Here is a 17,514-nt window from a genome sequence, read left to right on the forward strand (position 1 = left end):
GTAAGTCTCTTGTGCAGACAAATGCAAGTGCTACCGTCGCCACGTGCGAACCTAGTCTATATATAAACGTCACGGCACACGGCATACCTGTCCACGCGTATCGGTCATCACTTCCGTAACACAACAATGCCTAGGTTGCTCACCTTCGGGCTAAGTTATCTGTACAGATATATGTAGTCAATACAGAACCGTTCATCCTTTATGTGATAAAACACCTCGTGGTTCAACTCCAGAGCCATCACCACCACACATAATTCTGCCTCATGATAGCGGTGTTTCCTTTGAAGAGTGTGGTAAGGAAGAAGCACCCAACTTATCAATTGCCGCATGTGGGATTTACCAATTTTGATGCTATTCTAGAAAGATGTCCTCATAAATTAACCACAAAAAATAACGCTTATTACTGAAACGTCCTTAGTCGTAGGGATCTATTTACTTGAACATGTCATAGTTTGCTCGCCCGGGGACCGAACCCGAAACCTGCTACGTATTTTTTATTAGCGGTTTACATTCGCTTGCGTGTATCATCCGCATGTGTGAATTAAATGGCTTTCTTCGACACGTACGTCACCACCAGGGTCAAATTTTAGGAAGGGCAGGCGGGGCTACTGCCCCAGGACCTCCACTAGAGAGGGCCACCGAAAAAAGAGAGAAAAAATATCAAAATTTCGACGAATCAGCACCTTAAACGTATATTTTATTTTCAAACAGTATTTTATCGCATTTTCTACAAAATTTGTTAAAATAATTGTATTTGGAAGCCCTAAATTTTAGAAGAAAAATTGACAGACCAAAAATATTCCGCCAATTTCCGCCAAAAATTAAAAGGATTTCCGCTCCTTCATTGCCCCAAGACCTCCAGACGTCCAAATCCGGCCCTGATTATGACATCATAACATAATAGTGCTTTGGGCCTGACTGACCATTGGTCACGCGGGTCATAGAGTTGTGTTTGTACCACCTCCCAGCCTCAGATATATTCCAACCGACACAAGCGCGAGTATCGGTGGCGGCGTGGCCCGTCGTGGCCCACTTACCGGCCGATAGCGCCGCCGGCAGATAACGCGCTCCCTGTTGCAACCACACGCCATAGCTACACCGCGATCTACATTCGTGCTTAGCGATATCGTCGGCCACAATGAATGCTTGTGTGCTCCATTATCTAATATTGTACAGGCCGGGATAGTCGATGGAATGTGGACATTCATTCAACACATCCAAATATTATGTTAAACAAATACCACTGACATTACTTATCCATATATTTTTTTAATTTATAATTAGTAATAATTTTAATTTATTTTATTTTAATAATAGAGTTAATTCAATGTTTTACATTTAAGTTGTATTTATAATAATGAAATAAATTAAGTATTTCACTGAAATATTTAGATTTTTCGGTGACAAATACAAATAAAAATTATAAATAAAACTTTTTTGAAAATTTGGCTTTTTAAGTTATGTTTTTCAAGACTTGTTAAATTCTTAATTGAATACAGAATATATATGTTGTATCTATATACAAAACAGCAAGAGGTAAAGGGAAATAGAACGTATTTCAAAAAGCATTTTGTTTTATGAAAAGTAGATTTGCATACCTCGATTTTTTTAGACAACAGATAATAATTTTATAGATCAAAACTACTCCTAATTTGTGCAAGTACCAACATTGTTTATAGTATTTACATTATGTGACACACTTACAATATCTGTGCCATGTTCTACATAATAATTTTATATCTGTTAAACGTATAAGTTAAAATTATTATTAAAAGTAAAAAATGCACTGACACCATAAAGTACATTTATGCATAATAATAAAAAAATAAAGAGCAAAAAATATTTATACTAAAAAATAATTAAAAACAAAAACTTGGCAGCGGTGGGATTCGAACCCACGCCTCCGAAGAGACTGGTGCCTTAAACCAGCGCCTTAGACCGCTCGGCCACGCTACCACTTGTTAGCAGTGACGAAATTATGCTACGCTATGATAATCGCTCTGGAATTCCACTTATTTAGAATATTTACTATTTATACACTACACTACCCTTTACTTTCGATTCAGAATAATTTAGATAAATCGCCATATCCAAGGACTGATTTAAAACATTTCCTATGTTTAATTTAGATTAACATTCATTGTGTATCTAAAATAACAGATTTTGTACGTGTTTGCAGATATTAATTATGGAATTATTATGGAGTCGTTTAATCCTAATAAAGTCAAAAATAAAGAAGTGTTGCTAAGTTAGAAATACTCGATCAAATAAAGTTAACTAATTTTGCAAATGAAGGAGGAATATCCCTCCTCCTCATTCCTCCAAATATTACCCATTATAAATCAAATAATAAAACCATGAAATTATTTACATATTAAACAAATTGTCGATTTTTGACAATTTGTTCATTTTCAAATTTCGATCTTCAGTAGGTAAAAAATAGATAGTTCAATTATTAATAACGGTCGTATAACTAGTATGGATCTTAGTATTCGTTAGATCTCATCTCTTACGAGTGACGACTACTGAACATCGTTTCTACAGAAATTGGCCTCTTTTGTTGGGATCATACCTAACCCTGTTTGTATAAACATTGATTAGGTATAGTAATTTCCACCTACAATTTCGACAATATCGATAATATAGCTCCTAAAATATCGATATATTATATAACTATTACGTGTTACCAATATAACTATTACCTGTACGAAATTATACGAAAACAAAAACAGCGATAACGAACAAATAAAATATTTGATACCTTTAACTTTAGGCCGGCGAGAAATAATGTCGACAAAATTAATAAGCTCTAAACTTTGTCAGCTCAAAAAAGATCCTCCTACATTGAACATTTTATGAATTATCGATATCTATAAAATCGTTTTTATCGACATATCGATATTTTAAGCATTCAATACACAACGACTATTTCTCAAACCTACAACCCCACACCAATACCAACACTAACCACAAAACCGCTTAGTCAGCGCTCAACGACCGCTCACCGGGTGTCGTTCGCCGCGACATAAAAACACGGACCTTGAGCCCTCGTGAGTCAGCGGTGACAATGGCGGTGCGCCATCTCGCGGACACCGCCGGTCCCTTTGTTGCCCGACATGTGGGTTTTATCTATGTGGCACCTTGGGTAAAGGTCCTTATATAAATATAAACGGCTAAACGCTTTTGTTTATAATATAGGAGTAGCAGATGAGCATGCAGTCCACCTGAAGTGGCTACTGCCGCCCATGGACGTCTGTAATCAACCCCAGATAGGATTAGATATCCTACCTAAGGTCGGCCACTGATGCGCCGCTACGCCTGAGGACTAAGCTGAAACGTCTCGGATAAGTATGTCTTTACCCAGCCCTTTGTGCTTCGACTCCGGCGGCACCACCGCCACACCTATTTCTGTTATAACGGCGGTATTAAGCGCTGCTGTGTTCCTATTGGAAATGTCTGGTAAGGGAGATATACTTTTCCGAGGTGTTTCACCTTTGTCCTCAGGGGTAGCAGCGCACCTGTGGCCGACCGCAGGTGGGAATATCTAATTCTATCTGGGGTTGAATACAGATCTCCATGGGTGATAGTAGCCATTTACCATCAGATGGACTGCATGTTCGTCTGCTACTGCTATATCATAAAAAATGTCCAGCTTGAAACTTGGGGGTTTTACTTACGGGAAAATTCCAATTATGTCTTCATTATCAATGTCCATAGACATTATTTCAATACCACGTTATTTGTTACATAATACTAATAAAAATTCTATCGAGTATCTAATCTATAAAAATATAAAGTATTGATCATAGCGATTTATGACGCAGCAGTTTATCAATATTTGCGATTCAAATGGCAATATTGATATTGATAATATCTCGATAACAATTCAACTCATCAACAGAATCTGTTCCACTCCAAGCATTCTAATCGTAGATCGATCAAGAAAGAATAGTATAAAAAAATAATATGCGCTTCATAATATGCGTATGTCACTCCCATGATTAAGAAAAATCCAACGACATGCTAATATAGGAGTAGAAGACGAGCATTCAATTCATCTGATGGTAAGTGGCGACTGCCGCCCATGGACACCTGTAACCAACCCCAAATAGGATATTCCTACCTGAGGTCGGCCACAGATGCGCTGCTACCCCTGAGGACTTAGCTGGAACGCCTCGGAAAAGTATATCTCCATAAAACATAAAAAGGAGTGGCGATGGTGCCGCCGGAGTCGAACCGCGAAGGGGTACCATCTTCATGTGTCAAATGTGTCAAACAATGAGAACCATACAAATTAGACATACACATTAAATATAACTAAAAATACTTAGATCCTTAGAGTACTTATACCTGATCGGGTTCAAACATTACGCACGTAGTTTTTTTCTGTTCCGTGGTAGGCACAGTAACAGACACCATCATTATGCGTGGTAAGTATACGGCGAACAATAAATTCAAGTTCAAGTGGAGTGAGTTACGTAATTTCGTTGTTTTAACCATAAAATTTGTATTTCTGATGAAATGTCCTGCAAAACCTAGAACATTTTTATAACTAAGCTAGTTATAAACAGCACCAGCACATCTACGATTTGTACCAAGGTGTCGACGACATGAACGCACTCTATTCTAATTACCTATTTATTCCAAGTTTCAATCTATAGTTTCGCGGTATTTTGGCAAGACGGCGGCGAAAGGGCGTACGTCTTTCACTGACCGTGACGCGTCATCGGACCTTGAGGAGCTGAGTCAGAGCACCCTGGCACAAACGCTACTACAATGGGAATCTAACAGTTGGTGCGGTATCTAGCGGCAATTCTCTCACGGTTGCCAACTTAGGGGTTTTCCCCCCAGATTTAGGGGGTAAATGAGTGGTATGGGATTTTTCTAGGGGTTTTATATGTTTAGGGGTATTTTTAGGGGTATTGTAAAGGCGCGGCGAGCAAAAAAAAAAAACGGGAAACGTGTCATAAGCTTGCACGGCGTCCAAAATAAACATGTTCTGAACCGGCACGGCGGGGCTAAAAAAAAAAAAACGGGAAACGGGTCATAAGCTGGCACGGCATCCCAAAAAAAAAAGTGTAATATATTTTTAGGGGAATTTTCAAATAATTAATGCAATTATAGGGGGTTTCGACTTCAGTTTAGGGATAAATATTTTTGAGAGTTGGTAACACTGAATTCTCTTGTTAAGTTTGTGTGAGTTGTTCCGTAGAGACGCTTACTGGAGCCTAACATTTTCGGGTTATGGTAACCGAAAAGAGTTTTCGCTAACCCTAAATAATATAATCTAAAATATTCTACTTTCGATGAAAGTCTAAATGCTAGCTGACTTACATATGAGGCGACCATTTTGGTCCTTAAGAGTTACAACGTCTCTGTGATCGGCTTTAGGAAAAAGGTAATCACTTCAGCTTTCGGTAGAAGGTAACGTAAAGAACACTCCAGCATGTTGCGTAAGAATAGTTAGTGTAGGAATGTACGGATAGTGAATGAGACGTGTCAGATGTTTTTAAGTCGCCCACAAGGTCTCAAACAAGGTTCAAAGACTACAACAACAACAACAACATATTCTTTATTTGTACACCAAATATAAGCAACATATAAAACAATACATGAGACAGTATACAAATAGGCGGTCTTATCGCTTAGAAGCGATTTCTTCCAGACAACCTTTGGGATGGAGTTAAAGATATATGAGATCGTGAAAAGGTAGGGTGTACACATACATAAAGAAAGTATATACATAAATACATGTAAATGGCGCAATAGAGGCACAAATGGAAACGTAAGAAGGAAATATGATGTGAGGAAGAAGGGATAAGAGGAAGAAGGAAACCAAGTCAAAGCTGCAAATAATGAGCCTTGACTTAGTTCTTAAAAATATGCAAGGAGCTGGATAGACGGATAGATTTAGGGAGAGAATTCCAGAGACGGACAGCAACAACAGTAAAGGATTTTTTGTAGAAAGAGGAAGAGTGCATAGGAGTGCTGAGGACAAGGTTATTTGTGGAACGTAAAGAGCGGTCATGGGCTAAGTGGAGGTAATTAAAACGGCTTTTAAGGTAAGGAGGAGAATTCGGGTCAAATAGCACGCGGTAGAGAAGTGACAAAATATGAGCATTCCGACTACTATCCAGTAACAAGAACCGTTACAGACCACTTCACATGCCTTCCGAAAACTGAAGAGCTAATGAAAGTTCGGTACCCGCGGTCACCTATCCAACTGCTGATCGTGCTCATTGTTTAACTTTGCAGATCAATCACAGTCTACACAAGGCCCGAATCTATGAGCATTTTATTCAAGTAAAACATCAGTTATAACAATTTTAGATAAAGCCCCGCCTACTTATATTATTGGTCGCACAAGCGCCTCTCAGTCTACAGAACACTATATCAAAAATAGATATTAGACAATAACGCCGACATTACAGGTCGGTTACACAATGTTTACAAGCTATTTTTATACAGGAATACGAGATATATTTCTATGTTGCAAAAATAGTTGTGTGGACAAGCCCTTAAACGTAGTGTGTGACGTAATCTGCCTACCACTGAGATGCAGGCGTTACGGAACTGCGCATCAGAATAGACCTTAGATAACTGCATTTTTATAATATGGGAGCAAACGACACGTACAAATCATGGTAAGTGCATACTGACACCGATGGACATCTGTAATCAAACCCAGATAAGACTAGAGTTCTACCTGAGGTCGTCGAAAATTTGATCTTTCGAAACAAAACGGAAGAACTTATTCACGTTAGAAATAGTAGCGGTGATACCTTCCCGGTCGAACTATAGCTACAAGTTCTACCAGCTTTCAATCGATTGATATTAGTAGTCACAGCCGTTTATGGAATTTTTAATCAACCCCCGATTGAGGAGAAAACCAAACTCAACTAACTTGGGACGTTTCGTGTCAGAATTTCTGCTACACTGTCCTTTGTAAGCAGACATTACTGTATCTGCAGTGCTGATGCAGTCACAAGTCAAGGAGCAGTCAACGGAAGATGAAGTAAGAGGAAATATGTCCCACAGTTAGACATGAGTCTCCCTTTCAGAACGTGAAAGTTTTATGCAATAATCCACGCTGACCAAACGGTGATTGACGGGCCTCGCGCACCTTCGAGAGCTTTTTACAGCGATATCGACTTTAACGGCATACCTACTTTCAAAAATCAACTTTTTGCTGACCACCAAAAAACGCTCGAAGCTGTCCACGTCCAGGTAGGAACGAAACGGCGTGTATTTCGGCTTTCACCGCGCGGGCCACTTTCGTGCGTTGCGTCACTGCAGCGCACGCCGGGCGGCGGGTCGCGGAGAGATCGGCCGGTTACCGTTTCGCATAATGTACAAACAAAAATAATTTTACTATGGATTTTTAGAGAAATGGAGTAACAAACAAGGATGCGGGCAACAGGCACCACCTAATGATAAGGATGCACAGAAAACCACCGATCGGCATGTTTGGTCTTCATAGACCAGGCGATAATAATGTTACTATCATAATATGGAATCATGTAATCAAACCCAAACAGAATTAAAGTTTTGACTTAGATCGGCCATGAATGTGTTGCAATTCTTAGGGATTTTTGAAATTCACGGCGAAATCCATAGATTTATAAAGAAGCAAAAATACGTTCAGGACTTACGAGCAAGAAAATCTCATTTTTGAAATTCAAACTTATTTATTCAGAATTTATTCATATTGATCAACACTTTTTGGACAACAATCTACGGCTTCAGAAGGTGTTTCCCTACGAAGAAGTGGAAACAGCAGTTTCGAACATATTCCAATACTAGTTTCAAGAAATCTGTCCCAAACGTATGTCTGAAGAGGAAGTCCCAACCACAACTTAACGAAACAACGGTCAAACGGTCAAAGGGCATTAGTAACACAGGAACAAACCGACAAACACCACACATCCACTTCCTTAAATAATACGCGATTCCGTTTGACTGTGTGACTGGTTTCAATGGAAAATGTTATCTCTAATGACATTTCATACCACTTACTCTTTCCTTCTAATGCTTAAGCGAGGAAACGTGTAAAAAAGTTGTCATTCAGAATTACATGATATATTAAATGTAAGTATATTATCTACGATAACTATTATCTACTATAACTAGTTATCGTTATTAATATCAGCATAACTGCGGAAACATACAAGTTGCTACATATTTTGCCTAGAAGTCAAGGTAGCATTGTCTATCTCTAATTGTTCTGTAGCTGGTCACGTGTCTGGGATTCAAACTTTGAACTGCTAGACTTTGATAATCATTATCACTACTGTACATTTGAAAGGTCACAGAACGACTTTAGTTCGTCCGTAGAGTTACCAACGCTACAACTACTTCCAGCGCGAAGGAGTTCTGAGTTTTGGTAGAAGGGTGTGTCGACTGTCTTACATATGAGGAAGCCACCTTATTCCTCAAAAGTGGCAAGGGACTGGACGCTTCAGGAAGCTCCTATTCTATGTTGAGTCGTTTGGAGTCGGGTGTGGAGCGGTTGCTTGTTTGCAGTGTTGGGTCACTTACCATCACTACCGTGGACGGCATCCTCATTTTCTATTTGAATCTTATAACCAAAATAATATGCGACTGTACATTTTATCAACTTGAGAGCAAGCGAATAGCTCAATACAAAGAATTCGCGTTAGTTCGCACAAGGTTTGTGTATGGCGGAAGAGCTCGCGACCTTGTCCGCGCGAGAGTCGACCTTGCGCTCTGCACACAATGTCGACATTAGACCAACACGTTGCTATGGGAATTTTGTACTATGTTATTTTCATATATAACGAATATCCATTGTTTTCTACGAGATATATACAATTAATATAATTTGAGAATGTATCTAACGGATTTCCATTCAACTTTTTCTATGTAATAAACATGAATTAAACATAAACAACATGATTATAACAGGGTCTCAGCCGCCCTTGGGAGCTTAAGAATCTTCTCTAGGGTTCTGTAGCCAAAGGGTAAAAACGGAAACGATATTTTTCGGCATTTTTAGACTATACAATGCATCTTTACTTTTATGGCTGCTAATAATGCTGATAATGTGTATGTGATGTCATATACTACAAATAAAATTTGGTGATACGGATCCCTCAGAGTTCCACTCATCAAGTATGAGTCAATTGTTCAAATCGGTCACAGACGCGTCCAGTGGCGTCCATTTTCATTCGAAGGGGTCTTAGCCCAGCTGAGCATAGGCTTTATCAAATAATTGGTCGCCCTCCATATGTTTGCGAAATAAAGATAAATTATTAAGAAATAATATAATTACACATGCAGTCACCGATGTAAATTAAAAATCGGAGAAAAAAAACTAAAAACCAAATTTATAATCTATTGTTTGTAAATATTTTGATTTGCTATTGACATAGCAATTGTTTGCCACGCAAATGGAAAACTTTATGCCAGGATGTCGTAAACCTTTTGCAAAAAAAAACGTTATTAAGGAAATATGTACGTAACGCGATCCATTATAAATTGCCATCTTCCTTGTTTTTTATCCTCAATAATATTAGCATTTTAATTCGTGTAATTGTTTATTGTTAAAGCCCGCGGCGCTACGTAGCGCGTGTGTCGACTCCGGTGGCATCAACGTCACACATATTTCTGCCTAATGACAGAAGCGTCTTGTGTTCTGTTTGTAGGTTTTTTTTATAACAGGAGTAGCAGACGAGCATGCAGTCCACCTGATGGTAAGTGGCTACTGCCGCCCATGGACATCTGTAATCAACCCCAGATAGAATTAGATATTCCTACCTGAGGTCGGCAACAGATGCGCCGCTAGCCCTGAAGACTAAGCTGAAACGCCTGGGAAAAGTATGTCTCCCTTACCACACCCTTCAAAACGGAACACAGCAGCGGCACACAGCAGCAGCTAAGACTGCTGTGATTAGGCAGAAATAGGTGTGGCGGTGGTGCCACCGGAGTCGAACCACAAAAGGTTCTACCACCTTCGAAAGGTGTTCTGTTTGTAGGGTGTGGTAAGTCTTAGGGTAGCAAGGCACTTGGGGCCAATATCCGAATTATGTTGATCATAAATTAGAGCAGCGTGGTAGAATCCGTTCTAGGTGTTCTACGCTAACCATGATAAACCCATGATCAGCTGGACTTAGAAAGGGGCCCAGGCAATACTACAGAAGCAAATTATAATGAAAATAATACAGTATAAACAAATTTTAAAATATGTTATATAATTTTTGTCTTTGATATTATGTTTTGATTCATATCCGCTAGCAGCTGAATTTTGAAACTTTTTTGACAGGACCTTCAATAACAAATGCCTAAAGAATCAATAAGAATATCCTTATTCCGAAAATATGTACATTTATATTAAGTAACCTAAATTGCTTAGCTCCAATTAAAAAGCTTTTGTGTAAATCATACGAAAATATGACTATTGTGAAATCTTAGGCGTCTCCCTAAGACCTATACCTAGGTACCTAACTAGGTACCCAATAATACAGCCTCCCCGCGCCTACTGTTTTCATTTCGAGCAATCATCATTTGAGAAGAACCACTCTGCATCCCTTCAGAGCCACCCCTGGAGGGTCGCGCACAATGAGAGGTCGACGAACCTTAGTTTTTGGGGTAGACTTCATCCCTCAAGCCACATTCAGCCTTATTTACACGAATAAAAATTCAAAATTGTTTACAAAATACCAAAGTATAGAGAAATGCTTCAAGGGTCAACTTTGTTCAACATTTTTGAAAATAACAGAAAATTCAACTACAATACAATAACAGAACAGCCAAATTGGCGTAAAGGAGACTTTTCAAGTGTCGAAATATAAACGTTCCGTAGTAATTTCAAAATTATTCGGCTCACATTTTGAAAGTCATCAACAGTCATTTAAACATAGTCTCTACCGCCCTACAACAAAGTACAAAATCGCGCAATTCGTCAACTAAGCTGTTTTAATCAGAATTAAATGTGACACACAGGAACAAACAAACCTAAATATTATACTATTAAAACACAAAATACAACACCAACAGACGCGACATTCATGATTACGTCACACGCGAATATCCCCGTCCCTTTCGCACTCACGATAATCGCTACGAACGAGAGGGAAACGGAAACACAACATTGACATTCCACGGTAAATATCTGTGGAACATCGTAGCGAACTAGAATGCAAACTGTATTACTATCGACATAAAACTCATCGTTTGAAGTTGTGTTACATATTACCTTTCGGTCGTAAATGTGTGAATGTTTACAATGCGCGATATGAACGAAACGCTAGAGATGTTCCAACACGGAATAAACTCAACTCGAATCAAATCTACTTTCAATTCACGGAATTCGATTTAAAAAATGGTAGAATCCTTCGGGCTTCGACTGTAGAGGAAACACATCCACACTTATTTTAGCCTTATAAACAGCACTTAAGCGCGTAGTATTCTGGTATGAAGAGTGTGTACAAGGGACACTTCCATATAGTTAAATAACGCTTAATTTCAACATGAACCTCAGTGATAACACATCGGTGGCGGCTGTCCTCATGCAGGACTCCCTTCTCATTTAGGATTGATTGTAGATGTCTATAGGTTGTAGCGACCACTTACCATCACATGTAGGATACATTTTTACTTTTATTAAACTCGGTTCATTAGCCGATAATTGGCTTTCATATCATATTTAACCGTTTTTGTATATCGATATCGAGGTGGCAGATATAACTGTTACCAACGATCGACAAACGCACAAGTTTTGACACAATCAATTTAATTTACTCGTCTCTTTTCGTCTCCTCATCTCAGCGAGTATTCAAAGCGAAAAAAGCGAATATAATATTAGATCAGATTCTGTTATGCCTTTGCATTTAAAATTTTTTCGAGTCATTGGTTTTATTTCAATTGGCTATTGGATATATAGATGTATCGATATATTATTTGAATGAAAGGTTTTTGGTTGCGGTATCGTATAACAAAACATGCCTAGTTCTATTCAAATTTTAAATAATGTTCTATTAATCCTTTTATATATATTTGAACATTATTTTCATAGAAATAAAGTCTAAAACTTAGTGGAGATACACTCAAACCAGTTTTGTCAGACGATCTTCAACTTTATACCTCGGCTTTAAGATTGAAAATTACATTTCAATGAGTAATAATATTGCCATCGTGGACTCACATAAATATTTATGTACGAAAACTGGAATTTTACAAAAATAAGATAATAATTAAATACGATTTTGCAAGAAACGGAGGTCGTTATTAAGTGATTGTGTATAATAATTATGTTGTTAAAAGGTTTTAAACTTTGAACAGTAACTTTAGATATAAAATTTTAAACGTATTTTTTTGCGTAACAACAACGGTGTTGAGGACCGCGGTGTTCTGGTTACAACAGGGGTTCTACTTGAAGCCAACCCCAGATGGTTTGCCACTGCTGTTGACAAAGACAATCGCTTCATAGGTATATGTCAGTCGGCATCCACATCATTCAACCAAAAAACAAGAACTACTTCACGCTAGAAATAGATTTAGTAGTGGTATCTCTTCGTGCGAACTTAGTTTCTAACACTTCTCAAATCCATATATATGACTGGGTTATGTGTGGTTGGGGTTTGTACAAGGTAAACAGGACGTGGGCAACCCATTCAGGTCATTGATCTATAACTAAAGATCCGCCACAAGCGGGCAAAACTTGAAACATACAAAATACGGCAAGTGGTGTAAAACGACTCCAGCCAAGTCCAGTCGCTCTCGCGCGGCGTAGTAATACACACGAATGTTACTGAACACGTTAAACGTCATTATTTTGAATTTAAAGCCTCAAAATGCCTTCTTGTGCAATGCGTAAATGCAAAAATTATGCTCGAAATAGAAACAAACTTCATGGAATCACCTATCACACGTAAATGAAGAGAAATTATTAAATTTTGTTTATTTTTCGTGTTCGATCCGCCATGATTACGTGAGTAACCAGAAAGAGACAAAGTATGTTTTTGTCAATGAAAGTGATAAAGACGCAAAATGCATGGTCATAGATCAACAGAACAGAAGTGACATTTTATTGAATCTGACGATGTTCATATGTCGTATGTTATAGTTTAAGATCCCACTGCTTAATTTTTATATTAGTGTGTTTTTAGTCAAAATATAACATTTTATGGTTTATTTTAATAAAATAAAATCGATATATGGAAAATTCTGTATCCTAATCTTTAAATTTCCTTCGATACCTGTGGTAAATAATAAAAAATATTACCATAAAATTTATATAGGATAGTATACGGTATTTTAAAATTTCTTTAATTGAATAAATATTTCAATCATTAAGGTCGTATTTCTTCCTTAACCTAAACATAATTTAATAAACAATCTTTGTATAGCCAGAAATTAATCCTAAAAAAAACACGGTAAAATTAGAATCTTATATATAAAATTCTCATGTCACAATTTTAGTTACTCTGTACCTACTCCTGCGAAACGGCTTTACTGATTTTCACCAAAATTTATACGCATATTCAGTAAGTCTGAGAATTGGCTACTATCTATTTCTCATATCTCTTAAGTGATAAGGGTTGTTCACCCTTAACATTTTTTTTATTTATATGGCAACACAATGTTTGCTGGGTCAGCTAGTACATTTATAAAATTTACACAACTTTGCAATTAATGGTCGTGTGTAAAATAAAACTGATAATAATAAACATAGATTAGTAAAGATACTTCGCCGCCTTGAAATTGAAATAAGCCACAAACGGCTTAATAGTAAGTTCTTTTTTGAATTCTTGACAAATAAAAACATTTTTAGAGAAAATTTACGAATAAATAACTAATACTGCGTAATTTACATAATAAATAAATAATTATTTCAAATATTTTAGAGACATTTTAGCACGGAGACGTGGGAAAACTTTTTACGCAACTATTTCAATTCTCAAAACTGGGTACATTTTCTTGTTAGGAGTGAGTAATATTTACTAATCTATGATAATAAATATAAACAATTTTTAAATCGTATATTTTAAACCAGTCGATATTCCATCGCCATTCTTTCAAATTATATTTTTATATAATAATATTTTATTTAGTTAAACTGTACTATAACATTTCTACGTAAACGACATACTAAAACTATTATCGACAGTTTTGGACATTTTTTACCTTCTGTTCCATTATTTCTTTGTCTTTGACAAGCATGCGGATCAATGGGAAAGCCACCATACGTCCCGTTTTTACGGGACAGTCCCTTTTTTCGATGCTTCGTGCCGTTGTCTCCGAAATGAACCGTTGCCATTGTCAATTAAGTAACAGTAAATAGTATAATTGTGAAAAAAAACATGGGGTGCTCCATTTATCAGTTTTCATAAAGCGCCCCACATTTTTTGCACAATTATACTATTTACTGTTCCTTAAATGATACCTATATTGAAAATTATTTTCTACTTTTTAGATAATTTTATCATAAAAGCGTGTTTTTTATTATTTTTAACTATATTTTTTCAAGTAAAAAGTATTTGACATAAAAAAATCGATGTCCCGTTTTGACTGAAGTAATCATTGGTCACTATATTCCATGGTCAATATTTACGTTTGCGTACACTTAAACGCAAGGTCAAACACTAGTTGTCTTTTTTTATCACATTGTTCTAATATCTCTGTCCCTTATAGAACATTTGTCTATGTAGTTAAAGGTAAGTAAATTAAAAAACGTGCATGTGTGCTATCAAAGCAGTTTCGCTCAAGTTTTCTCTTAAGTTAGTGGGCGTATAACGTGTCTAGTATAAAATGTCATTGATTCAGGTAGGAAAAATCATAATCTATTGTCAATTCCATTTTATATGACAAAACTTGCGACACACACGGCAGTGCGTACGCCAAGTTCGGATTACACACATTACACATGTTTACGGAAAAACAGCTGGTAAACAAAAAAAACGCAAAACTTCGAATGCGGAAATCGTTTCAACACATCTACTTACTACATACGCAGTAAACAAACAATATAGAAACATATGGCGCGGTGACCGTGGAGGCTCTTACGAGTTCGCGCTGCCCATGTCTATGGTGTTACGATTGTTTTTTGTTCACATGTGTACAAAAAGGATCGAGAGAGAAAGAATGTGGACGAGAGCGAGAAGAAAAGAGAACTTGTAGAAGAATTACATGTAATCCAACGACACTTCAGTATGTTAGAATTTGTCAAAGAGTTTGGGCCGAGGGGCGTGCAAAAGAATGAGACATATATTCATATACTATTAGGTGGTAGAACCCTTTGTGGTTCGACTCCGGCGGCAACACCATCACACCTATTTCTGCTTTATAACAGCAGTGTTAAGCGCTGCTGTGTTCTGGTTTGAAGGGTGTGGTAAATGAGACATACTTTTCCGAGGCGTTCGAGCTTAGTTCTCAGGAGTAGCGGCGCACCTGTGGCCGACCTCAGGTAGGAATATCTAATCCTATCTGGGGTTGATTACAGATGTCCATGGGCGGCAGTAGCTACCATCAGGTGGACTGCATGCTCGTCTGCTACTCCTATATTATAAAAAAACAGTACCGTCGTAACAAACAATATCTATTACTTTTTTTCAGGTTAAAGTTTGACAAGGCTGATGTAGTTCCTTTCTGAAAAACGATAATTGGGAACGACAATATGCAATTTTAATCCCTAAAATACAATCATTTTTAAACCTTGGAATCCTATGTGAATGCTCCTTTGTAATATTAACTCTAAAATTACAAAAAGTAGATTTTAAATAAAACCTATCGTTTCCTAGCGCAGGTGTTTAGTATAGCAAAATCTATTCGACCACCGATCAAACCAGAGCCTAGAAAACCTGATTTAGGTAAATATACAATACTTATCTTAGGTTAAATAGGTAGGTATTTAAATTCTACCGCTAAGTAACATAAATCTTAATAGTTACAAGTACTTTTAAAACTAGTGAGTTTGACTCGCCAACGTAAGAAGTTGATAATTTGATAATACTGAAAAAAAACTAAAAAGTGTTGACGTGTTGAAAAAATAAACAAAGAGATTTAGTTATTTTGCCTAACTATCTTTATATATATATATTTCTTATGTGCGTGTGTATGTCACTGAATTCCTCCTAAACGACTGGACTGATTTTGATGAAATTTGTTGTATCTGTTCAAGGGGACTTGAGAATGGTTTAGATTCACAATTTAGTCCGTGGGAAAAGGTTTTTTTAATTAATTTTTAATTCGTAAGTAGCTATAGAATCGGAAACTATGCATTTGATCAAGTGATGATCTTTAGCAAAGTTGTTGTCCAAGAGCCCACGAGGGTTTGGGAGTTGGTAAGACCAATTTTCGACAGATGGCACCACTGTCATTCCAATGCAGGTACAAATTTTCCGTTTTATGTATGTCATATTATTTCTCTAAAAATGCGGGCGAAGCCGCGGGCACCACTAGTTTATATAGATTTACACACAAAGCTGATTGTTAAACGCGGAAGGAGCCATAATATCCAGCGTAGCAACAGTTAACAACAGAATATTCCAACATCGCTACAGTGTTCCTATACTAGATGTACAGTTAGCACAGGACGTATCAAGGGTATTAGTGTGGCGAAGTTCGATGGCTCTGCTCAAGGCATTCCGGACCAGTGCCACACTGCTTTATTTACCGGACCGCACCCCTCTCCCCGCCCCGCAGCGTCCCCCCCTGCGCCGTGCAGTTTACAAACAGTGGTGACGTCACCGCGCACACACGTGCGTCCGATACGCGGGCGGCGGGCACAGGCGACTCGTTGCGCAGAGAGATACGGAATGGTATTATAACTTGTGGCTTTAATTTGCAAGTGTCATTGGCGTAGCTATGCGTTCATAGGGACAGCCGTTCCCACTGCAAAATATAAAGAAGCTGGTATGACACTACACAAAATTAGATTAACCGTAGAAACTCCTAGAGCGTTACTACCTAAACTAACATTACAACTTAGACCTCAGAAGTAGTAAGGCAAAAGATATTCCTAAACTATTTGGGGACTGTAGGGGACATATGTATATAGGCGGCATGCGAACAATAAACTTTAACGATCTGAACGCCCAAGGAACAATTCCAATACATTAAAGACTCGCGCTGTTAACAGACACCCACAACCACACACCACAATAACCACGTGTGTTATGCACTCACACACTTACAACTTATTAGATGGCGTAGGTGAAACCCAGAACTCTTTGCAAGTCACAAGTATGCTTACCGCTGCGCTACTCGATGCCTCTACGACCTATCCTACTCTATGTGACGATGGGATGACGCAGAAATACGCAGCGAACTCCGATTAAACAGAGTACAAAACTACAAACAGTAATTCAAGTTATTAAACACAAAGAATTATACACTAACCTTAACTGTCATACTTAAGGAGACCATTAAGAAAATTCGATAAGAACTGTTGCTTAAATGAGATATTAATAACAATCATAGACTATATACAAAACAATCACATCCGTATTAGCTTCAAAGTAAGATCAATTCTATAGAACTTTTATAGAAAGCTAG

The 17,514-nt window shown here is 37.6% G+C and overlaps 1 protein-coding gene and 1 non-coding gene across 2 annotated transcripts in view; both read right to left on the minus strand.

Annotated features, from left to right (window-relative positions):
- LOC140751207 (uncharacterized) overlaps positions 1-17,514 on the minus strand; it is a 66,466-nt gene that overhangs the window by 29,820 nt on the left and 19,132 nt on the right. The window lies entirely within an intron of this gene.
- Positions 1,875-1,956, minus strand: TRNAL-AAG (transfer RNA leucine (anticodon AAG)). The gene has a single exon. It is a non-coding gene; the product is annotated as a tRNA-Leu (tRNA).

The sequence above is a fragment of the Epargyreus clarus genome, unplaced genomic scaffold (assembly GCF_041222505.1).
Source record: "Epargyreus clarus isolate Ecla_fem2 unplaced genomic scaffold, WU_Ecla_fem_2.2 ptg000022l, whole genome shotgun sequence".
Lineage (NCBI taxonomy): Eukaryota > Metazoa > Arthropoda > Insecta > Lepidoptera > Hesperiidae > Epargyreus > Epargyreus clarus.